Raw genomic sequence first — 27,582 nt, 5'->3', positions numbered from 1 at the left:
CATGTTCATGTTATGTGTTTTTTTTATGGAGTCAGAGAAATTCTTTATAAAACACTGTCTACAAAGAAGTGTTACTATATCATATATTGATGCTTAAAACATACAATTGGAGTTTATATTGTAAATGAGCTTTTAATGTCCCATCATACATTCAACCACCACCCAAAAAATAAAAATATAATAAAAATTACAAAAATAAATATTCCTCTAGAGAAGGAAATGAAATCCTCTTCTAACTTGGCATAAAATACTAATTGGTTGAGAATCTAAAAATAGGTTTCCTTTTTAAAAATTCTTTCATGTTTCTTTATTTTTGAAGGAGACAGATACAGAGCGTGAGCAGAGAGGGACGGACAGAGAGGGAGACACACACACACACACACACACAGAATCTGAAGCAGGGGGCTGGAACCCATGAATCACGAGATCATGACCTGAGCCAAGTTGGCCACTTAACTGACTGAGCTACCCAGGCACCCCTAAAATTGGGTTTCCTTTTATATTGCTTTGGGTAATTCTTTAAAAAATAACCATTAAGGAAGAATTCATCTCTGAGAAAGTTGGGAGTTCTGCTCTCAAATGGGAGGGAAAAAAGTGCATATTTTCACTGACCTCAGAAAGTGAGATAGTACGTTTCTCGCTGTTATTACATGAAGATATTTTTAAGTCAGTATGAATGAGTAAATCCACAAAATAAAATCTGGTTTTCCCAGTATGAATACCACCAACTCCCTCATCTGTTCTGATGTTGTGAAGTAAGTTTGAAACAGTTAAAAAGCAATAGAGGAGGGGAGTTCACTTGCATTTACTTTAATAAAATGTGCCCCCTGATTAAGCTAGTCATTTTAGTGTGCCTTCTTTGATAGAAAGTATGACCTCGGGCAATAGAGTCTACATTGGTAGTAGAACAACTATTACAGATAAAGTTTTTAGTTTTTTGCATGATAATAAGAACGTTCTAATGAAAAGACATATGGAACACTGTGTGATTTAGTATTTTAGAAAATATTTTGAGGGTTTTAGAAATTATATATCTTCTTGCCAAGTGTCCTTTATGTTATCATTAAGAGAACTAATTTGTTTTAATAAAACTAAGCTAAGCCTCCTCAGATATGATGGTAGTTTAGCCTCAAGTGTATCTTCCATATTTGATTTGTCAAATTCTTATTACAGTGAGAATAAGACTTATTACTGAAGCTAAATTGTTGTTTATAAAAAGCTGTGGGGCTGGAATTGGAAAATAAATAACTCAGAATTGCAAGATATTTTATAAGGTACATTGCCACTTAACCTGATATTTATGAAATAAAAAAATAGACTTCTGTAGGAAATATAAAATGTCTATACAATGGTATTTACACGTCCTGCAAAAAGTGTGCCACAGTTTTCAAAACACAGGTCAAACTTCTTAGAATAACAAAATATAAGCCTGTGATACAGTCACCTCAAAGCCTTCTCTCTCATTTTCTCTGTTTTTACTCCTGTTATACTGAATCACTGGAAGAATACTTTATCGAAATCATCAGTTAATTTGTAAACATTGTTCCCAGTTTTTGGAACACTGTTATTCTTCTAAATTTGGCTTCCCAACTCCCAATGTTACTTCAAGAGCATTTTTAATTCAATTTATCCTGGGGGAATTCACTTATTTATCTTCCCAGGATGAAATTTGTAACAATTTCTGTGCTCCTATAGATCCCTCTGTATAGTGCTACTGGATTACTAACATATTTTACTGTGACAATTATTTTATTGTATCTAATTCTCACTATACTCTTTTTCAGCAGGGACAGGTTTTTTGTCTGTTTGGTTGTTTTCCCCTGCAGCCCCTCAATGATAGTATGTAGTAAATTTCCTATAAATCTTTATTGGGTGAACAAATATATTTTCTTCCATAATAATAATTCAATAGAAAGAACATAGCACGAATTTTATAACTATTCTTTACCAATCAAGGAAAAATGGGGCACCTGGGTGGCTCAGTCTGTTTTGTGTCCTACTCTGACTTAGGTCATGATCTCACAGTTCGTGAGTTTGAGCACCATGTTGGGTTTGTGCTGACAACCCAGAGACTGGATCCTGCTTCCGATTCTGCGTCTCCCTCTTTCTCTGCCTCTCCCCCGGTCGCTCTCTCTCTCTCTCTCTCTCTCTCTCTCTTTCTCTCTCTCTCAAAATTAAACAAACATTAAAAAGAGAAAAAAACTTCACATATTTATCTACTTTTATCCACCTGCCAGTGATATCTCTAGCATTTTAAGTTATAACAGATACTGCAGATATTATTTTAATGTCTCATAGCCATGCCACTCAATATATAACATAATTCTTTATTTTATTTTATTTTTTATTTTTTAAATTTTTTTAAATGTTTATTTATTTTTGAGATAGAGAGAGAGACAGAGTGTGAGCGGGGGATGGGCAGAGAGGGAGGGAGACACAGAGTCCAAAGCAGGCTCCAGGCTCTGAGCTGTCAGCACAGAGCCCTATGTGGGGCTCAGACCCACAGACTATGAGATCATGACCCGAGCCGAAGTCGAATGCTCAACTGACTGAGCCACCCAGGTGCCCCTTTATTTTATTTTTTTGTTTGTTTGTTTATGTGTTTATTTTGAGAGGGAGAGAGAAAATGTTTATGATCAGGGCAGAGAGAAAGGTAGAGAGAGAATCCCAAGACTGGCAGCGTGGAGCCTGAAATGGAGCTCAATCTCACCAACCCTGAGATCATGACCTGAGCTGAAATCAAGAGACATGACATTCAACCAACTGAGCCACTCAGGGGCCCCTATATATGACTTAAGTCTTGACTGACATTTCCAAAAGAAATTTTCTAGTTATTTTTTACAAGTTTCAACTCCATTGTTTTAAGTCACCTAAAAATGAATTAATGCAAGTAACACAGAGTCAAAATAAATTGTCATTTATTTTGTTTCCTTCTTTTATCATAAAGCATTTTTCTTTTTCATATTAGAAATTTAAAAAAAGTTGTATATACTCTCATTTAAATTAAAACTTATTTTCCTATTTGAGAATATGTAGTGATAATAGATATGTACCTAAAGATGAAATAATTGCCTGGAGATGTTCTTGACTTGTTTCTTTGATTATATGAGAGAACCCATGCATATATACATTCCAAGTTCTTTGGAAGCAGATGTAGTCACTTTGGGAGTTAGTTATAATCCTTTGTTTCTCCAGCCCTTTAATTTTGTGAGATTAATCAACAGCTGAGATTATCTATATTATCTATACACACACACACACACACACACACACACACATATATATATATATAAAATCTGTCCTTATCTTCACATAGACATTCTTTCTATATATATGCATCATTTTGTTTATCATGATAGGAAAACAGGAAATATATATATAACTGCCAAGCAAAGCCCCATTCCTAACAAAGTATCTTATATATGGTAGGCAATCCGGACTTATTTGATGAATGGATATATGAATGAAGCAATGCTCAGTCTTTTCTACTTAGTATCACTGACTTTTATTTTTGAAACAATAAATAGAACATTATGTGTTAAATATGTGCATAGAATATATAATTCCACTAAATTACATAATTGCAGCTGAATAAAGATTTCTTATCGAGCAGTTTACCAATTAAGATGTAATTCCAGGGGCGCCTGGGTGGCGCAGTCGGTTAAGCGTCCAACTTCAGCCAGGTCACAATCTCGCGGTCCGTGAGTTCGAGCCCCGTGTCAGGCTCTGGGCTGATGGCTCAGAGCCTGGAGCCTGTTTCCGATTCTGTGTCTCCCTCTCTCTCTGCCCCTCCCCCGTTCATGCTCTCTCTCTGTCCCAAAAATGAATAAACGTTGAAAAAGAAAAATTAAAAAAAAAAAGATGTAATTCCATTTCATATTCAGAATATTTGAAGAAAACATTAAGGGTATACGTATGTATTATTTAATATATTTAAATTTTACAATAATATATATTCACCTTTTTAAAAACTATTATTACTAAGTTTAATAATGACATCAAAGTGTTAATGCACTTTAAAATCCTTCAGAAAATGGGGGTGCCTGGATGGCTCAGTAGGTTAAGCATCTGACTTCAGCTCAGGTCATGATCTCACAATTTGTGGGTTCAAGCCCCGTGTTGGGCTCTGTGATGATAGCTAAGACCCTGCTTCAGATTCTGTCTCTCCCTCTCTCTGCCCCTTCCTCACTCATGCTCTGTCTCTCTCTATCTCTCAAAAATAAACAAACTTTAAAAATTTAAAAATAAATAAAAAATTTAAAAAATAAATACATAAGATCCTTCAGAAAATGCAAAATTGTTCCAAATGACAAGCTTAATAGATAAGAATGTGAAGAAAATTTTCCCCAAAATTTTCAAATAAGATAAATAAATAAATAAATAAATAAATAAAACAAAAGTGAAATCTTCAAAAGTCCATTAAAATGATAAACATTTTAGAAACAAGATTAGTTAAAATGTAGAAAGTCAAAAATGTATTTTAAAAGGAAAATAGCATCAGTTTGAAAGCACTAGGTAAAGATTTAAAAAAGCAGTGCAAAAATGCAATTCCCACTTTGTCTCTGGATCCTTTTCCTGTGTCTCTTAAAAAAAAGTACTAAATGAATGAACAAATAAATAAGTAAACAGTAGAATGGCTTTTCACATGAATGCAAATCCACAATTTTCATAAATGGAGATCATAGAGGTAGAATGTTGACTAGAGTTTAAATTTCAGGAACTCATAAGAATGTCAACAGTTAGAATTATATTATTATTATTATCCTACCACTTTCATCTAAGGAACAGAATATTTTATGTAATTATTGCATTTGAGTCTTAAGAAATACCTTGCTCCAATCAAGATCCCAAATTAATTTATCTTACCCAATTGATTTCTAAAAATAATATTTTATTTGAAGCATACCAAATTTAAAAAGCTTAATAAACATGTCTATTATTTATGATCTAGCTCTTCTGTTAACACAGGTGATAAAATATGAGTTAAAAGTCTTCAGTTATGGAATGAGTAAGTCACTGGAATAAAAACAGGGCATAAGGAATATAGTCAATGATATTGTAATAGTGATATAATGAGACAGATGGTAGCTATGTTTGTGGTGAAGATAACATACTGTATAAAGTTGTCAAACCACTAAGTTGCACACCTGAAATTAATGTAATATTTTGTGTCAATGATAGTCAAATAAATAAATAAATAAATAAATAAATGGTCACAGAGAGGAAATTACATCATAGGGAATGTAGTCAATAATATTTGAATAATGAGGCATGGTAAAAGGTGGTAGCTGTACTTATGGGTGTAGCGAGCAATGCATAACACATGGGATTGTCAAATCACTCTGCTGTGTGTCTGAAACTAATATAACTTTGTATGTCAACTATACTTCAATAACAAATTTAAAAAAAAAACTGTTTTCTACACACCAGGCCATTACAGGTCAATTGGGAATAAAGGCATCAAAATGTGGTCTAGATTATGAAATGATAGTGGTATGTGTAAGTTGCTATTGGAACAGAGAAATTGGCTCAAGCAGCATGATATTCATTTCCCTTGTCTCATATAACAAGATGGACTTTTTTCTTTCCATTTTTCTATATTGAATATGTTGAATTTGAAATAGCACAACATAGTAAATGAACCGGAATTTTATAATGTCTGCTATTAGAATTTTAATTAATAGGTCATCTGGTCTTAAAAATTTAATAATCCAAACATAACTAAAAAAATAAACCTATCATATATTGCATTTTGTCAGTGTTTATAAACCAACCAATGTGAATAAGCAAAGGTTACACAGTAGGTAATTTCTGACTTGGTTCTTTAATGATAATTTAAGAGGAAAAGGAAGTGATGTGTGAGAAATTAGAAGTTTGAATTTTGGATGGTTAAAAGGTGAGCCTTTAATTGTCCAAAGTGAAGAATGAGAACATAGGCAGAGGCCAGCTATAACAGACTCTTCATAAATCATGTTTAGAAACAGAGGAAGATCACTGGATGCATAGTAAGTTAAATAGCATGCTTAATTTTATAATGAGGAAGATCAATTTGTTCGAAGAGAGAAAGTGGGTTTTAGTGGATAGAAGAAGAAGCAGACATTGAAACCACTTACGGATTATTTTAATAATATGTACAAACTATGGCAAGAGTCTATTTGTGGTTGATCAGAATGGGCATACAGAGGAGGAGTATATGTTAAGGTGTGACTGAGATAGTTACATTTTAAAGCAAAAAATTTACTTCCTCCTTGTATAGTGTAAACTTGTTTGGTTAAATGGTTAGCCATGGGCTACATTTTTTGCAGCTCACTGGACCCATGTAGAACCTGAGAACAGTGAAATGCAAATGGAAGTTATTTTAGCATTTTCCTGGCTGCTAGATGAATAGAGGAGATTTCAGGAGCCAACAGTTTCATAAGAAATCGAGTTGGAAAACGACTGAAGATCTGAATCAGCACATGTTTGGTGTTATTGGTTAAGCAGGTGTTTTTGCTTGTACAGTTTTCTTTTTATTTTTACATAAAATAGCCTATTCTAAATAATACAAAGGGTAAAAGCAAGAGAACTTGAGGACTGATTAGATATGAATGGGTGTGTGTGTGAGACAGAGACAGAGACAGAGACAGAGAGAGAGAGATAAAGGAGGTATTAGGGATTAGGCTAAGTTGGGGGGAAAAATCCTTATTTTTTCTGTGGCCAGGGTTGGTTATTTAAAAATCAATATAGCATGAATAAAAGTATTTTCTTTCATCTGTAAATTTTAGATATAATTCTTTCAAATATAATATTAAGGTTTGTTTAGTTTTATTATATTGCTTGAAGAAAATTTGTATTAAGTCTAAAATTATTACTGTGAAAGATCTGATATTTTATGTTTCCTTTTTTTTTTTTTTTTTAATTTGAGAAAGAGAGCACACATGTGAGCTAGGTAGAGGGAAAGAGGGAGAGGCATATCTTAAGCAGGTTCCATGTACAGTGTGGACCCCTATGCGGGGCTCAATTCCATGACCCTGGAATCATGACCTAGCTGAAAGCAAGAGTCAAACACTCAACCAACTGAGCCATGCAGGCACCCCTATTTTACCTTTCTTTAGGGGTACCTAGTTGGCTCAGTTGTTAAACATCCAATTCTTGATTTCAGTTCAGGTCATGATCTTACAGTTGGTGGGACTGAGCCCCACATCAGGCTCCACACTAACAGTGCAGAGCCTACTTGGGATTCTCTGTCTCCCTATCTCTCTGTCCCTCCCTTCCTTCCTCCCTCCCTCTTTCTATCTTTCAAAATAAATAAATAAAAAAATTTTTTAAAAAAGCTAACAAGTTAGTCTGCCCCAGTTTTATGTACATATACTCACAGAAAACACTAGAACCTGAGTCAGAGACACAGATAGTTTACTACTCACAGGAAAGGTAACAGCCAGATAGTACTGGTTCCTTCATTGCCCATCCCCATAGTCAAACTTGACAAGGTCAGATGTTTACCTGCACATGCAGTGGGTTTGCATCACAGGAGAAGGACTATAAACTAAGGGGTCCTAAATTTTTATGAACTGCTGGCTGATTTGCTCCAACCCTGTTCAGGGAAAGCAATTACTCATTACTCTGGAATGTAAGCAGCTGTCCCTAGGACAGGATGGAGAAGGCTTTATCTTTATTAGCCTTGGGATATTTCTGCGATCTCTCTCTGTTGAAGAACACTTTCTCTAACTGCCAAAGCATGTGTGCTGTTCACACATGTCCTTTTCTCAGAAGGCCCAGATGGTGCATAAACATGAAAAATACAGGGAAAATTGTCTTCAACACATTCCTATATATATAGAATATAGATATAGGTTGATATAAATATATATGAATATAGAAATACATCAACTAGTTGATTCTCACCATTGATGGATACCACATTTGCAAATTCACCTACTCACTAAAATTTATTTGTAACCCCCAAATCAATAATCAATACCAGCTGCACTCCCATTGGCCAAAACTGTGACAACGTAAACATCAATGAAGACAATAGTAATAAAATGTTATAACCTGTTGAATAAACTAGCAATTTACGTGTCTCTACTGATATAAATAAGCTAACTTAAGATATGAATAAATGGGGAGGCTAGAGAGGTATTCTGTATGGAATAAGGCCAACTGATCATTTTGAAGGAATGAATGAATTAGAAAATTCCCTTGCCACCATGATACTTTATTTAATTCAGGCAAGAAATAGCAATAGTTGCTAATAATAAAATATAATATTTTGATGAGGAATGATAATTACATAGCCTCAAAGTATAGTTCCATAAGATATTATTAAGGCCAAAAGTAAAAAAGAATAACTCTACAGCGGAAAAATAGAACCTTGTTCAAGTGACCAGTTAATACTACAAGTAGTGGGACAAACATGTCCTGGATACACCACAGGGGATGCAGTGAGAAGAGCAGAATATTCTTCTGTGATATTCTTGCCAAGACTGCATAACCTGAATCTAACTAATCATATAAAAATATCAGATACACCAAATGGAGGGATAAGTTATAAACTACCTGGCCTGTAATCGTTAAAAGTGTCAAGGACACAGACGTCAAAGAAAGGCTAGGAACATGTTCCATATTGAAGGTGATTTAGATGAACTATGAAATGAAATGAGTGATCTTGGCCTTTTGCTGTTAAGGACACTATTGAGATAACTGTCACAACCTGAATGGGGACTGAGAATTACATGTATTAATGAATCATTGTTGATTTTCTGATTCTTATGGTTACCTTATGGTAATATGGGAACATGTAGTTATCTGTAGTCAATATATACTACCTATAGTATTATTGCTGGGTGTCCATTAAATTAAATAAGTTAGAGTATTTCAAAATATATTAAGTTTTATGTTTAGCATTGTACCATTTTGCATAATAATTTCTAAAACTTTAAACAATGGATGCTTTGCAAATTAATATTTCCCTTATCATTTTTATTATTTTGAAATTTCATAGTTAAGGCTGAGACAATTTGCTTTACTACACCACTTTTAATATTTTTAACACAATGATAATATGTATCAATGTACAATTTAGCCAGCTAGAGGAAAATTGCTTTTAAGCAATTCTAAGGAGGTTATAATTTGTCTTGTATGACTGCATTTTCAAAAACAACTACTGTGCAGAGCAAAGAGGCTTTTATATATGATTACTTGTGGGTTCCCAGTGAACCAAGGAAGAGTCACAAAAAGCAGGCACCTGAAGCTGATAATGCTGATTGAACAACTTTAGTGCATTCCCTGGATTTTCTGAAAATCTGTTTCATGTGTGGATTTTGCATTTGAGGCCATTTAAAAGCAATAAATGTGTTTCTTTTTATATTTGGACTCAATTCTGCTAAGCGTCAGTGTTCTATCTATATCCACCTCCTGTACTCCATTTCCTAAATAACCTCCCTATTCATTAGCAATGCTTTGCAAATGCTGAAGCCAATGAAGTGCACTCATATAATTTGTGTTCAAATGGTAAAAATGACCTCAAAGGTACAGAGTTATTTTGTGGTTCTTCCACCTTTGAAGTCATTATTGCTTAATTTTTCACTGCTGCCTGAATGCCAGAGAAACATTAGTAGTGGATTCATGAATTACTAATGCGGTGCTTGGAGGTGAGATGTAAAGACCTCATCAAACTCTGAGTATTTGCATATACATTGCAGATAATTAAGTGGCTGATAGGCAATATCCCCCCTCCTTGCTCTTGGGATATTCAAAGATGACAAGATGTTTAATATAATATGTTTCTTAGCATTAACCCTACTTTAAGAATATCCAGGTGCACATATTTCAGGGTGTATGGGACTTCATTTCCAATGCTGTTGCTTTGTGGATTACATTAAAGGTAACATAAAATACTCACATTTTATAGAAGACATATGAGCTGTCAGCATAAATGTAATTCTTAGTTTTGCTTTGCTTTAGTAAGTTTAACAAAAGTCATTTTTGATCAATATGAGTTGATAACATTTGCTTAAGAATTAGCTAGAACACATAGACCATCCACAATATTTATTTTATAAAATAATTAGCAATCTGTGAAAATAAAATATAACAAGCAGGTGGTAACACTATTTTTTTCTAAAACTGGCATGTGTCTTTTCTTAATTAGATAAGTTTGCTTGCTGTAGGTCATTTGCTTTAATCTTTGAAAACAGTAATGTTGAAAATTCATTTTAATGTTTCAAAATTTACAACGTATTTGCAAATGCATTATCTCATTTGATACAACAAATCTGTAAGCTTAATAACTGAAGACTAGATTTTCAGCTACAAAACAAGGTTATTTAGAATCAAATGGGACAAGAAGGATTTAACTTTGTTTCTAATTTCCATATATTAAACATGTTTTATACAATTCTAGCTCAAAAATTAAGTCATGTATGGTATCTGAAATAACAGATAATAATTATTTTCCTATACTTGATCCTACTTTAAATAATTGCATGTCTGTAGATAGCAAAAATACTTCCTTTATGATAAATAAAAAGATGGCAATGGAGATTTGCTCTATAGCTTTTTCATTTTGTAACAATTCCAGTTATTGTTTGTTAAGTCTCTTCTGAAATGTCAGATTTATATTCGACAGATGTTTACAGAGCTGTTATTTAAAATTAGCTGTAGAGAATGCAAACACCGTCTGAAAGTACTTTTTTTTCTATTTTATTAGAAGGCTCCTTTGGAAAACACAATAACTTAAAGATATGTGAGAAGGAGGGCTTTAGGACCTTAGGGAAAATTACATTTTTAAGGCTCGTGGAAGCATAGAATTACATGTATTTTTCATGCTTTTCTACAGCATGCCATGAATCTCATGATCTCAATGAAAATTTTAGGAGGGATTGTGGCAAAAATACTATCCTTGAAAGTTAATAACTAGGGTTGGAATAAGGCTTCATGATGAATAAGACATGATATACAACCTGGACAAAGACAGAAATACGTATTACATTGCAACATTTCTAGCACAAGTAGAATGAAAGCTATTGTCATAGTACTCAGTAGGGTAGTGTTTCAACACTTACATTTATAACTTGCTGTTTTCCTAACGATAAGGCTGAATTATTCATACTGCAATCTAAACCTATACCCTTTCCCAGTGGATTGAAATCAAAATAGATAAAAGCAAAACCAATCGAATATACATATACCACCATTAACACCACCGGCAATATCAACACCATCTATAAAACATAAAAGTATGCTTCTTTTTTACAGTAATCGTATTTAAAACAGGAACTTTTACTTTGTTTTCTTCTGCTGGATTTCAATGCTTTAATTTTTTAACGTTTATTTATTTTGGGGGGGGATGGGCAGAGAGAGAGAGAGAGAGAGAGAGAGAGAGAGAATCTGAAGGAGGCTCAAGGCTCTGAGCTGACAGCACAGAGCCTGATGCGGGGCTCAAACTTATGAACTGCAAGATTATGACCTCAGCCGAAGTCAGGCACTTAAATGATTGAGCCACCCAGGTGCCCTGGATTTGAATGCTTTAAATGTTGGAGGAATTTACTCAGTTGGGCTGGGAAAATACTTTGTCTCTATGACATACTTGTTATCCCACCTTTTCCCATAACGAGTGAAGAAGCATATGGCCAATGATATGCCATTTAAAAGAATCCAGACCAGAGTTTGAGTCAGGTGCTGGTGACAAAAAAAGGGGAAGGTAGCAAGTGGAGTCACAGAAAGTTCTCTCCAAGTCTGAGACTGGTATGGGTGACTGTGGAGAAAGAATATATCGGTAAGTACCTGACAGAAGAGAGGAAGTGGTGCAGGAGACAATAGTGCTTGAAGAAAAGTCAAGTTCCTGGCACAGAAAAGCCAATAATACAAATTGTAGGGTATAGTTCACAGTGATGTGGAAGTGATTTTTTTTTCCTTTTTGGTAAGATTTAGACATTAAATCTAGAAGCTTAGCCTTGAGTGTGGTTCATCAGTCCCACCTGTGATATTTTGAGCTGTCCAAAGTTCATATCTCAAAATAAAGACAAAAGCATATTCTTATCATCTTTGAACACAGAATCAAATTATGAAGTTTAGTTTTGATTCATTTTTTTTCTCCTGTAAATTTTGTTAGTCTTCTCTATACTTTATTTCACATAAACGGTTCAAATTATCTCTAAAGATAACCAAGAGATAGTGACTTCTTATGTTAATTTGGTAGCTTCTATATCATAGTAGAGTATTATCTAAACTCTGAGGTCTTACAATTGAATATAAGAAAAAGTGGAATTAAAGCAAAACAAAAAAGACCATGCTAAGATTTTTAAAAATCATATGAATTCTCCTCAGGCTATTTTTCTGTACTGTAATTCCTCAATCTTGAAAATTTATTTTAAGATAATCAAGCAATTAATTTAAGCTTGAAGGAAAATACTTGTTGTCTTTGCTGCATACACAGGAATAACGATTTTTGTTTGTCTTCTGGGCTTACAAAAGGGAGAAATCTTTTGAGTGCCCTTTTTCCTTTGTCACTTCAACACTTTCCACCAGGTCAGAAGATCACGGTGTCCCTTTTCATCTTGTGATTGTCATGTATTTTTCAAGTTGCCAAAACCAATAAGAAAATAGTGATCACTGCACAGTGCTGACAACCTTGAATGACATGTGTTTTATAGCCATTAAATATCAATTTGGAAAGAAATTGCTATGACAAGATATTTTTGACAGTTAGTCCTTGACAACCACTGGTTGCTATCTTTAAAGTACTAAGTTCATAGATTTTAGGTATCTTCCGCACTGTCACGTAACTGATAAGGAGGTATGGGAGCAGAAAGACATTGTGTTCTCACAAGAATATGAATGGCTATGAGTGGAAGGTATGTTAATAATGAGCTGAAACCTGACACCATGTCACTAGGTACTTAAATATTAATATACTTGTCTATATATAGAAAAACATTATACTAATTTTTTCCGGACGTCTATCTACTCACCTAGCAACCTATTCACCCGTCTTTATCAGTGCCTTGCAGTTTTGACTTGGAATATTACTACCTGATACAGTGACTTCATATGATGACATTTTCTTAAATTCATTTGGACCAATTCATATTAATATTCCATTATAGATATCATCCTCTTTGAATACTGGAAACTCTCCTATCTCCTCATATGAGAAGGAGAAATACTGTGTCATGAATTCTGAATTCTTTAATTTGGGAGAATAGTTCCAGGAAGAGTAAAAGCTAAAAAAAAAACCTTCTGGGACATGAGGTAAAATTTGTTCTATCATTATTATCTCCCCACCCTACAATATGTCATTACTTTGTACTACTCTCATTTCATCATCTGTAATAGAATACTCAGGAGACATTGACATTTTTTATCTGTCCCTCTACCAGCCAAGGAGAGGCTTTTCAGTATAGCCTGGAAAACTAATCATATCTTGCTGCTACATATACCATACCATAAACCAGACAACAGGTTAACATGAACTTCTTCACTAGTTCTCAAAATTGAGTTAAGCTTAATCTCAACAAATCTGTGATATCGCTGATAGAGTTCTGCTTCTCTGCATACACTTTAATGAAAAAAAAATGTCATCAGAACCAATTCCAAGGAACAGAAACTTAAAAATTGGCTTTCTGTATTGAGTTAGACTTGTCTTAATGGCCCTATGTCAAGTACTTTCTGTGGCCTCAATATTTCAGCCAAAATCACAAACTGTAGACTTACAGCATGCCTTATTCAATGCCATGAAATTCTAAAGAATGTTGCTTCTGAACAAAGAACTCATTTCACAACAAATTAAATGCATCTATCAACTCATGCTAATAGAACTGGTTAGTTGTAACAAGTTCCCCATCATTCTGAAGCAGCCTAACAGACCTATAGAATGATTTTTAAAAGATTTATTTACAGTGGCAGTTAAATTACTCTAAATCATCAAAACAATTAGTGTCACAATTCCATCATTTACATGAGAATTACAGTACATTTATGGAAAACACAAATGACCAAACAAACCAAAAAGATTGTTTTGAGAAAGAACTAAGCTGAAGGATTAAAATGATAACTTATTGAGACTTATTTTAAAGCTGCAATAATTAAGAGAGTAGAATATTGGATAGTAGACTATCAGAATAAGAGCAAAAACCAGACTCAAACATATATAGTAACTCTGACTTATGGCAAAGGGCACTGTGTATCATAATGAGAAATATTGCTAGATCAATTGGATGTATATACTTAAAAAATAAACTTAGTTTTACCTTGTTTAATGCCAATCTAGGATTGAGGATCTAAATATGAAAATTAAAACAACAGTTTCTAGAGTTCAAGAACAAATTCAGCACTGCCATATAAAATGTTGGAAGTTGTCATTTTCATCCCTGTGACAAGAAAAAAGGTAAACAAAAAGAAATCCACCCCTTTCTTGGACCCATCAGAGAACTGAGGTTTTAGAACAAACCACCTCCAAAAATTCTGGAGAGGCAGGAGAATCCAGCTGATCACATCTGAGCCCTGCTTCTCTGGAGCAGAAGCTACTAGAGCCACAAACTTGTAGAAACATTCAAATGATAATTTTGACAAATCCCTGGGGGAATTTTTTTTGGGAGGTAGGTTATTTTCAGGATCCTCACCAGGTCCTCATGGTGAAGAGTGAGAAAGATCCTCTTGTGGCTCTGCCAGGTGGAAGGGAAGTGTGATTATTTAAAATGCATGCAGAGCACTCTCCATAAAAAGGTCTACTGTACAATGGAAGATAGTTTACCAGAGTTTATCCCACCTTGGGGAAGGGCATTTCTTCCACTCCAGCCTCCTCCGACTTTCCTGTCTCTCCTAACCGAATTAACAAAAACATTTTATACTAAAGACCTATTTAATTTGTAGTCTATTAACCAGTACATCACATCTGGATTTTGACAAAGAGTGAAAAGCCATGCTAAAAGTCAAGAAAAGCACAGTCTAACGAGACAAAGTAAGCATCCAAAACAGACTCAGATATAACATAGGTGCTAGAATTTTCAGACAAGAAATATAAAATAATATGTTAAATTACCTAATGAAAAAGTAAATAATCTGAAAAAAAAGATGGATAATATAAGCATAGAGATGATAGCTCTAAGAAAAAAATCAATAAAATTGCTTAAACACACACACACACACACACACAACACTGCAACAGAAATAAAGAATACCTTTGATGGATTCAATAGACTGGAGACAGCTGAGGAAAAGAACAGCGAGCTTAAAGACTGGCCAATAGAACTTCCCAAGCTAAAATTTAAAGAGGAAAAAAAAAATGACAGACACTAATACCAATATTCTGAGAACTGAGGGGTAATTCCAAAACAGTAATATAAGCATAATTGGAAGATAAAGAGCATAAGTGTGGATCAGAAGAAATATTTGAAATAATAATGACCCGGAACTTTTCCAGAATTAATGATAGCCACAAACCACAGGTATGGGCGGCTCAGAGAATACCAAGTATGAACAGTATTAGAAAATGTGCACTGAGTCATATCATACCCAAACTTTAGAAAACTAAAGAGAAAGAAAACATATTGTGAAAAAAATCTGGGGATGGGTGGGGGTTATCTACTGAAACAGGAACTTGTATAGACTTAGAAGTATAATGTTAAGTGAAGTAAGTCAGACAGAGGAAGACAAATACCACATGATTTCACTCATATATTGTTGAGAAACAAAACAAATGAACAAAAAAGAAAAAACAAATACTGAAATGCATCATTAAATATTGAGAACAAACTGGTGGTTACTAGAGGGGAGGTGGGTGGGGGGATGGGTGAAATAGATAAAAGAGATTAAGAGCTACAAGCTTCCAGTTCCCAAATAAATAAATAATATAGAAAGGAAGAAAAAAACAGTTATAGCAGACTTATCATGAGAAACCATGCAAGAGAATGAAGTGAAATATTTAAAGCACAAAAGGAATAGAAATTACCATTACTATTACCATTACTAAAATTCTGTATTCAGAGAAATTACCCTTCCAAATTGAAGGGGAAAAAAGCTTCTGTAGACAAAAACTGAGTGAATTCAATGTCAGCAGACTTGCCCCACAAGTAACATTTTCAAAAGTTCTTTAGAAAGAAGGAAAAAAATGATATGGGCCAGAAACACTGATCTACAGAAAGAAAAGAGCATAAGTAAGGGTACAATTGAAAATAGTGTAAAATCATATATATATATATATACATATACATATATATGTAATAAGAGACAATATATAAAATAAGAACTATTTGCTTTCTATAAGAAGCTCACTTTATTTTTATTTTATTTTCAAAGTTTATTAGTGAAGTATAGTTGACATACAATGTTATATAAGTTTCAGGTTGCACAACATAGTGATTCGACAATCCTGTACGTTACACAATGGTCACCACAATGAGTGTAGTTATCCTCTGTCACCATACAACATTATTACAATATTATTGACTATATTCCCTGTGCTTGATTTTTTTTTTAGCTCCTTGACTTATTTATTTTAAAACTGTAGGTAAGAGACTCACTTTAAATATAAAACCTCAGTGAAATTACATACAAATATGGGAAGGAGAAAGATATACTCCTAAACACTAATAAAAAGAAAGTTGGAGTATCTTTATTGGTTTCAAACAAAGTAGATTTCAGAACAAAGAAAATTATCAGGGATGAACAGGAGCATTAAATAACAATAAAGTGGCCATTTATGAAGACAAAAGACAAAATGATTTTAAATGTGTATGCAAGGAACAATGGTGCATCAAAATTGGTGAAGCAAAACAGAACCACATGAGGAAGTAAAAAACCTACTTTGCACCTGGAAACTTCATCTTTTTTTCAGTTATGGATGGATTGAGCAGACATAGTATCAGTAAGGATAAAATTAACCTAAACAGGCCTATTTATCAACTTGATTTAATTAATATTTGTGCAATATCTCATTCAATAAACAGAAAATACATTCTCTCAGGGTAATGTGGAACATTCCTTGCCTTAAAACACAAGGCAGACCACATTCTTCACCTTTGGACATAAATATAAATAATAAAAATCATACAAACAATATTCTCAGGTTACTTTGAAATTAAAGTAGAAATCAATAAAAGAGGTTAAGTAGAAAATCCCAAATATTTGTTGATTAAACAATTCACTCCTGAGTAATACGTAGGTCAAAGAAGAAGTCTCATTGGAATATTTTTAAAAGTCAATATTTGAAGTAAAGGGAGATAAAAACATAATTTATCAAAATTTGTGGAATATAGTGAAAGTAAGACTTAGAAGGAAAGTAATAGCAGTAAATGTATATATCAAAAAGGGGAAACTTCTAAAAGTAAGCTTAAAGCAAACAGGAAGAAAAAAAATAATAGAAAAAATCAGAACAGAAATCAATGAAACTGATAGCAGGAATATAATAGAAACAAATTTAAAGCCTTCAAATTGGTCTTTAAAAAGATATGTCTGAGAAATGAATGGTAGGGGAGCCTGGGTGGCTCAGTTGGTTAAGTGGCCGACTTCAGCTCAGGTCATGATCTTGTGGTCCGTGAGTTCGAGCCCCATGTCGGGCTCTGTGCTGACAGCTCAGAGCCTGGAGCCTGTTTCCGATTCTGTGTCTCCCTCTCTCTGACCCTCCCCCATTCATGCTCTGTCTCTCTCTGTCTCAAAAATAAATAAGCGTTAAAAAAATTTAAAAAAAAAGAAATGAACTCCAACTAACCAAAGAAAAACAGAGACAAGTCACAATTTACTGAGTTTTGAAGCAGGGAAGAAAAATGACATTTTTCCTGTTTAAAAAATTTCACTCTACTGCAGAAAGTGAATTGGGAAAGGCAAGAATGGAGGTAAGGAGAGGAAGGACAAAAATCCATTACAATAGTTCATATGAGAAATAAAAATGGTTTAAACCAGGAGTATAAAGGTGATAGAAGGACTAAAAAGCTTTAGTGCATATCTATTATACAACAGGTAACCACTTGAAGATTACTTAGACATGGATGGTGAAAGGAAAAATAAAGTCAAAGATAACTCATAGGCTTTGGATGAGCAACTGGGTAGAGGGAGCTACTGTCAACTAGGGCATGGCAAAAATAGAAACTGGGCGGGAGAGTAGAAACTATATTTGGGGTATATTTTGCTTGAGATTCTCTTTAGACATCAAGTGGAATGTGCAATTGATTGGGTGGCTGTAAGTTTACTGGTGAGGTGAGGCTATAGGTATAAATTTAATATAGAAATGACTTTTAAATCCATGGCACAAGATGTACCAGGAGAGACACAAAGAAAAAGAGATCAAGCGGCAAAAAAAAGAGTTTTCGAAGACCAAGCCTTCAGTGCTCCAGAATATGTAGCATGAACAAAGGAGCATGAGTTATCAAAGAATTATCCTTCTGAAATACTAAAATCCAGGAAGATGAATTCCTTAGGTCACTCAGAATATATTCTGAAGTGTCCTAATTTTTTAAATTTACTTTTAGAACACTTCACACATAAAATTTTCCCCAGTTAAATTATATATATATATATATATGTGTGTGTGTGTGTCTATATATATATATATATATATATATATATAGACACACACATACATACATATACACATATATACACATATACATATAAATACATATATATACATATAAATACATATATACATATATACATATGTATATAAATACATATATACATATATATGCATATATACATATAAATATATATACATACATATAACATATATTATATATATATATATATACACACAATCACTCAATACTCTTATAGGTCAATTGCTGTATAACAAATTTATTTTTTCTAAACTTTCCCTCTCCTCATTAAAGAATATTTTGTTACACATTTTTCTTTTATTAAAGTTTTAAAGCTTTATCACATTCATTGTCATTTGTTACTGGAAACCCATTGAAAATTTTATTTTTCTCTTACTACCAGGTATATGGCATAATCACTGATACATACACAATTCATACTTTGTAAAAATCAGTAATAGAATTAATGATTATCCCCTTATTTTTCTCAAATAAGAAGCACACCCAAACTCAGACAGAATTAAATACATATAAAATATTTTAGAATGTGTTTCCATAAAATGGCTATTTCTCTGAAACAAAGCATATGGGTTTGGTTTTGAATATAGCTTCTGCAAGTTAAATTAGACATGCCTTGAAATCATTTGCTTGTTGCTATAATTTGTCTTATTGAATAAACCATCAGTATTCTCAGAAGAAAAAGCACTCTTAGATCAACACATTAATTTGACATTCTTCTTTGCAATTATTTAAATTTTTTGTTATTATGACACATATTAGTAGTTCTTTTTTCCTTGGAGGGATCCTGTTATGTTAAAGGAGGCATATTACTGACGAAGAACAGGGGAAAATCAAATATATTGATTTAATTGCAAAATATATTAAGCCTGGGTTTGCTATCAAGAATGGGATCTGTTCTGCATCTGATCAAGGCAATTAACTCTTTCCAGAAGTAAAACCCTTTTTTTGGTCAGAGGATGAAGTCTCTACTGAAGCTAATCCTATGACCTGGGAAAGGTTATTGACCCAGAACTTGTGTTATAAATAGCCATTAAATGAACTCAATAAGGAACAAAAGCAAAGGTTTCTTGGAAAAAGAAGAAAAAATTAAAAAGAGAACAAGCTCAATAATGCCAACTAACATGATGTTGAGTGGTAGTGAATGTGAAAGAAGCAAGTTCAAAAGAAACTAAAATTTTGAGAAGGAAATGTTTCTAAGACTCAAATGGCTGTAAAGATTGTTTTAGGAGGGTGCCTGGGTGGCTCAGCCGGTTGAGCAGTTGAGCGTCTGACTTTGACTCAAGTCATGTTCTCGGGGTTTGTAAGTTTGAGCCCGCATCGGGCTTGCTGCTGTCAGCTCTCAAAAATAAAAAATAAACATTAAAAAAAGATTGTTTTAAGAAATTAGATATATAATATAAATATTAATAACAATTTCCTAAAAACATTTCTGGAAAGGTGTTCTCAATATTTAAAGCTCAAGGTTTTGTTTCAGGCATTTTAGAATATTTGTTATATATATATAATATATATATATATATATACATACATGTTATATATATATATATACACACACACATACATCATACATACATATATATGCCATTTAAAGGGAAAACTCTTGGGGAGTCTGTGTGGCTCATTCAGTTGGGCATCTGACTTTGGCTCAGGTCATGATCTCACAATTCATGAGTTCCAGCCCCTCATAGGGCTCTGTGCTAACAGCTCAGAGGCTAGAGCCTGCTTCGGATTCTGTGTCCCCCTCTCTCGCTGCACCTTCTCTGCTCATGCTCTGTCTCTCTCTCTCTCTCTCTCAAAATTAAACATAAAAAATATGGAAAATAAGGGAAAACTCTTGAATATAATACATTAAAATATGGAAGTATAAAATAGAGCAGCCTTTCTCTGAACATAAATTTTCCAATAATGCCTCATATTCCTACAGTATCCAGTGTTTATGGAATGATTATTATTTGCTAGATTGTTAAAAATAATGATTTTTTAATAATCTGCTAATATATGTAATCCTTAGTACTTATAAACACAATCATTTGAATTTTTTCAGCAAATTTTTTCTAGGATATCAACGTGGAATTGAAGAATACCTTAATCTGTTACTATGGCAATAGTTGTTATTATTTTCTTAAAATCTTTTAGGACAGCTCTTTTTTAAAGTTTATTTAAACTTTATGTCAGCATGTCACTTGCTGTAGTAATGAAATTTATGTCAATGTCACTTGCTGTAGTAATAAAATTTAGATTTAAGTTTAGTCATTCTAATAACATTCTCTCAAATTATCATTCAAGTTTTTAAAAGCAAAAGCAGAATATTCCAAGATATGGAAGCAACCCAAGTGTCCAGAGATAGATGAATGGTGTGATAGAATATTACTCAGCCATAAAAAAGAATGAGATCTTGCCATTTGCCAAAAACATTGATTTGATTTCACTCATTTGATTTCACTCATATGTGGAATCTAAAAAACAAAATAAATGAGCAAACAAACAAAAACCGACTTCAATACAGAGAACAAACAGGTGGTTGCCACAGGGAAGGTAGGTGGGGAGATGAATGAAATAGATGAAGGGGATTAAGGGGTACAAACTTCCAGTTAGGAAATAAATAAGTAATGGAGATGAAAGGTATAGCATCGGGAATATAGTTAATAATATTGTAATACTGTTATTTGGTGACAGATGGTAAAACTTATCATGGCGAGCATTAAATAATATATTGAATTGTTGAAGCAATATGTTGTACACCTGAAAACACTATAACATCAAATGTCAATTACACTTCAATTTAAAACAAGAATTTGAATGCTATTCTAAAGAGCAATAAAGTCTTTGGGGTACCTGAGTGGCTCAGCCATTAAATATGTCACTTCAGCTCAGGTCATGATCTTGTGGTTCATGAGTTTGAAACCTGTGTTGGGCTCTGTGCCGACAGCTTGGAGCCTGGAACCTGCTTTGGATTCCGTGTCTTCCCTCTCTGCCCCTCCTCTGCTCATGCTCTGTCTCTCTCTCTAAAAAATAAAATAAAATACACATTTAAAAAAGAGCAATAAAGTCCTTTAGAATACACAAGAAACTTAAGTGGGAAGAAAAACAGGTAAAAAAATTCCTACTTGAAAACAGCCAAACAATTTTCAAAATATTACTATTTTCGGGCTTGACATCTTTCTTTCTTATGAATTTATTCTCAAGAAGAGAAATAATTCTGTGATTGTGTGTGTTTAAATGTATCCCCATTCAAATTTATCACCAATAATCTCAATTAAAATACTAAAACTCAAACCCCAATTTTTCTGGGTTATCATGTAGATACAAAATAATGTTATTGTCCAAAAATACAGGCTGTATGCAAATAAAAGTGGTTTCTGAATTAAATATCCTAGGCACGTATCCACCTGCTTTTGAGGTGTCAACTTACTTAACAAGAGGCTGTATCTTATTAGCTTCATTTTATGGATGAAGAAATTGATACCAATAGATAGTAAATAACTTGCCTGAGCTAATATAGAAGTAAACCTAGATTCAAGCCCAACAAATTTATCCACAGCATTTAAATACTTAAATGCTAGAAAATACTATATATAAAAATATATACAATATAGTATATATATATATATTACATATATATGTATATATATTACATATATGTATTATATATATGCATGTATGTAATATATATATATATGAACTCAGTTATTGTAGATGCGGAAAGATTGGTTGTATCTAAATTTCAGGTATATGGAAATGCCTAAAAAGAGAACCTTAACCTATTGTCAAGAAATGGAGGACCATTTCACTTTTAAATCTGAAGGATAATGTACTACTATACGCAAACAGTAGTTAAGGAAGTCCAAGGTGACAAGATTGTAGTGGAGAAGAACATACAGACAAAAACAATTTTAAGAGGTGTTGCATAGCCAAGATATCCTTGAGGATATACAATCATTGAGACTACAAGAGGAAAAAGTTTCTTGTGTATTTAGAGATTATGTAGATCACTCCCTAATATGTAAACCTGGTGTGGGGCACAGGGTATATGGGAATTCTCTCTGCTTTCCACTCATTCCTCCTTAAAACTGGGCTAAAAAATAAGATATGCTAATAAATATTTTTTAAAGTAATAGCTACAAGTGTTTATATTCTTTTATGATGCATAGTACTTTTACAAATGATCCTTTGGTTACTGCTGTTCACTTTCCTTAGTTTGGAGACCATATATATGATTATTGGTTTATTATAATTATATATTATTTACACTCATACTATTTAAAATATGTTGTTAAATCTTGTTAGCAATTCATTACTTTTTAAGTTATTCAAACAAATATAGCTAAGATGTGATTTTATTTCTTCTTAAGTATTAAATGCTCTCATTCTATATCCACAGTAAAGTAAGATAGATCTTTTAAAATAGCCTCAGAAGGGGCGCCTGGGTGGCTCAGTCGGTTAAGCGGCCGACTTCGGCTCAGGTCACGATCTCACACTCCGTGAGTTCGAGCCCCGTGTCGGGCTCTGTGCTGACCGCTCAGAGCCTGGAGCCTGTTTCAGATTCTGTGTCTCCCTCTCTCTCTGACCCTCCCCTGTTCATGCTCTGTCTCTCTCTGTCTCAAAAATAAATAAACGTTAAAAAAAAAATTAAAAAAAAAATAAAATAGCCTCAGAAATATATATGTATATTTAACAAAGTATATTTCCTAGTGAAGATTGCAGAAGATATAGGGAAGAGGATTCACATTATGAACAACATAGAAGATTAAAACAATTTCTTGTTCAAAGTTTTATATTTCCAGCAATATGTCTTCTCCTTTATCTTAAAAAAAGACATAAAATACTTTCTATCAACTGGAGCATTTAAGTTCAACTCACCCTTTATTTAAACCAAAAGCCTTAACAGATGGTTAAGCATACCATCTGAATACCAATTTTATTTTATTTTATTTTATTTACAAATTTTACTCCCCCCCCCCCCCCCCCCCCGTCCAGCTAGCTCAAAAAATACGTAGGAAAGAGGATAGGATCTGGAAGGAATTCAGAAGTAAAGAGAGTAATATTTCCACTTCTGTAAATGCTACATAAATTCAACAAGTATTTGTTGAATATTTACTCTGTGACACAGTTCTAGGTATTGAATATACAAAACTATAAAGCATTAAGCTCTAAAATAATAAAATATGAGTAACCAAAGAGGAAATACATTTGTGTTATAAAATTAGATTGATATTCATAATTCACAAAACATTATTTTCAGAGCAGTTCAACGAAAAATGAACCATAGAAAATTAGATTTCATATTAGCTTGTACAAGAAAATATTTAGCACCATATTCTATAGAAGATGAAAAGTTATCTTTGCAAAAAAAATAAAATAAGATTAATGAGTTAGGTTAAAGAAACATAGGTCATGAGATATACAGTGAGATTTTCCCCTTATTAGTAAATATGTTATGATGGAACAGCACTAAGCTGTTCTTACAAGAGCAGAAACAAAGAAATCCTGACAAATAGTCTCTGGGAAGAGTGCAGTAAGTTTTCTATTCTGCTATAAAGGAAACAAATTCTAATTATCAAAGAAGTATTTTCATGAAGTCTTCTTTTCCTTTCTGAAAACAATTCGACAATGTAGGAAGTTGTCACAGTAAGAGGTTAAGAAAAATCCGTGTGAAACTGAGAAATTGACATTTAGATACCACTTTCAATTTCATAAAGGCTTTTTTTTCTTAAGGAACTCGATTAAAGTAATTTGTTGGTTACTGAATAAATGAATCTTGTGCAAGATGCCTTATTAATCTTTCTAGATTTTCTCTGTAACGAGAGTGTTTCTAATGGTTATTTAAATAATTTATGTCAACCAGTATATTTCTTTTATTTCCCTTTCTAGTCCAGTCTTATTTAAGTCTATTAATATTTAAACATAGAAGGAGATTCTTTTGAGATCAATGACTAAATTCTATAAATTACAAATGTTTTATTTAACAAAGGTAAAAATACAGAATTAGTTGCAGAAAACTACAAATGTGAGAACTATTCTGAGATAAATGGATTTTCTATGCATCTAAATGCCATCTGTCAAGAAATATAGTTTCCTATTAATACTTCATGTTGATCATTGCAACTCATACAATAAAATCGCCACAGAGAACAGATATCCTGTAAAAATGAACAAGGCAGAAATAGTTCCTATTACATGCTCTGAATTTTTTAAAAAATCATCTTAAGTTTACACATTCAAATCTATTAAATAAAAATACAAATGAAAGAATTTGCTTTGGAAATTGTAATAAATAAACAAGATCTTTCTTATATTGGTGATATTATGGATTAAAATAATTCATTAAACAACTTTCTAGTATGTTTCCAAAAATATTGAATTTATTTTTAAGTTGTTTTTTTTTATTTTTTTTAACGTTTATTTATTTTTGAGACAGAGCATGAACGGGGGAGGGTCAAGAGAGAGGGAGACACAGAATCGGAAGCAGGCTCCAGGCTCTGAGCTGTCAGCACAGAGCCCGATGCAGGGCTTGAACTCAGGGACAGTGCGATCCTGACCTGCGCAGAAGTCGGACGCTTAACCGACTGAGCCACCCAAGCGCCCCAAGTTGTTTTTTTTTTTTTTAGCATTTATTCATTTTTGAGAGATGGAGATAGAGTGCGAGCAGAGGAAGGTCAGAGAAAGAGGGAGACACAGAATCCAAAGCAGGCTCCAGGCTCTGAACTGTCAGCACAGAGCCCGACGCGGGGCTCAAACTCAGGAACCGCGACATCATGACCTGTGCCAAAGTTGGATGCCTAACCAACTGAGCCACCCAGGCGCCTCTCCAAAAATATTGAATTTATTTAAAAAATTCCAAGGCAATTGAGTGTATCACTCATTTTACATAGTATTTCTCTTTGAAAGATTGCAGATTTTCTTTCTTTTTAATCGACTTTTAAGTTGTGTAGTAGTTTTAGATTTACAGAATATATTGTAAATATAATAGTGTTCCTTGCAACACACATCCAGTTTCCCTCGCAACACACATCCAGTTTCCCCTATTACATTTGTATGGTTACTTGTCTCAATTCATAAAGCAAATAAATACTAATACATTATGATTGACTAAATTTGTAATTTATTCAGGTTTTCGTGATTTTTGCCTTAATATCTTTGCATCTATTCTAGGATCCCATCCAGGACCTGAGATTAGTTTTTTTTTCTTTAATTTAATTAATTAATTAATTAATTTACTTATTTATTTATTGAGAAAGAACACGTGCACAGCGGAGGGGCAGAGGGAGACAGAGAGAAAAATCTTAGGTAGACTCCACACCCATCATGGAGCCCAACTCAGAGTTCCATGTCACCACCCTGAGGCATGAACTGAGCGCAATCAAGAACGGGATGCATAAGTGACTGAGACAGCCAGGCGCCCCTAGGACATAACATTACCTTTAGTCAGCATGTCTCCTTCGGTTCCCCTTGGCTGTGACAAAAAGCCTCTAGTGATAGTAACTGACTTGAAGAAGTTTCAAATGAAGAAATTTTAAAAAGCAATTGATTTGTGGGAATTTCTAAAAAAGATTAATAGGTAAGTAATGTGAAATGAGTACCTGAATAACAATGAAAAATTTCCTCATTCAGTATTTCTGTCACCTAGAAGCCAGAAACCAAGCAATTTTGTTTGTGTTTAATCTAAATATAATATAAACATAAATAATAATGCCAGGAATTGTTAACTGTTATTAGAAAGCTGTGTTCACATCTTTCTGGCACAGCCAAATGAGACATTCATCATCTCTGAAAGGAAAACTCTGACAGGAGCCTCCATCCTCATGAAGTTGGAGTATACAGCCTCCCACATACATGTGTTCACCTATCCAGAAACTCTCCACACCCAGTAGGTTAGGGATTTTTATGGAGGCTTCATTATGGAGACATAACTGGTTATTAACTCAATTTCCAGCTCCACACACTTCCCCAGAGGATGAGGGGTGGTGCTGAGAGTTCCAAGCCTTTCATCATGGCTGGTCTTTCTGGTGACTGGTCTCCATTCTGAAGTTATCCAGGTGTCCACCAAGAGTTGCCCCTTTAAAACAAATGGCACTACCATCACCAGGAAATGCCAAGGGATTTAGAATTCTGTATTAGGAACTAGTGTCAAGGACCAAAAATTAGAACTAAAGATGTTCTTAGCAACCCTATCCCTCAGGAAGGTGCAAGTGTTTCAGAAGCTCTGTGACTGGAACCAGGATCAAAGACCAAATACTAAACAAAAGATGTTCCTAGAACCCCCATCACTCAAGAAATAACAAGGGTTTGGGGAGCTCTGTGTCAGGAACCAGCGCCAGAAACCAAATATTCATTTCTTATTATGTTAGAGTCTACCACTGGTCTCTGGCCATGGACTCCTGACAGCCAAATGATCCTAATAATCAAAAGACTCTGCCATATGACTAGAATCCCATTCAGTCATTAATAAGTAGTCCAAACCAATATCATATTGTACAAAAATGTCTCTCAGGGCAAGGCCACTCAGGCCTCCATTTGATCTTGTCAGGTTCTAAAAGCAGAAATGGTTCCAGCAATATATGGCTTTACCCTTTGAGGTGTCTGATATAATTAAACTCAGATAATATTATCTCTTGCTCTGAGCCTCTTTGAAGGTGTTAATGCAATGTTAGAGTTCCCTCACTGCATAATCCATTTATTCATCCCTTTATTCACAGGTATTATTTCTTCTCTAAGTTCAGGCTCAAACTTTCTCATCTTTGTAAAGGACATTTGGCTTAGCCACTGTGCTTGTCTGGATTGCAGGTCGTAAAACTAATGTAGCAAGTGCGTCCCCCTCAGTCCATTCCCATTCACATAAAATAAGATAACATAAGTATAGAACTACTGGGTTATCTTTACCACCAGGTGATTATGCTAAATTCACTGTTTACTGTAATTTTGTTAGGGTAAAGGCAAAATTCATTCTACCAGGCCTTTAGGAATTCTGACGTAACATTAAAAATATAGTTTCTTACTCAGAAATTATCCCTGCATCCAGCACGAAGAGCTGCAGCCCTGGTCCTATGAC

Source organism: Prionailurus viverrinus, chromosome B1, assembly GCF_022837055.1.
Source record: "Prionailurus viverrinus isolate Anna chromosome B1, UM_Priviv_1.0, whole genome shotgun sequence".
Classification (NCBI taxonomy): Eukaryota; Metazoa; Chordata; class Mammalia; order Carnivora; family Felidae; genus Prionailurus; species Prionailurus viverrinus.
Note: the sequence above shows the minus strand (reverse complement) of the source record.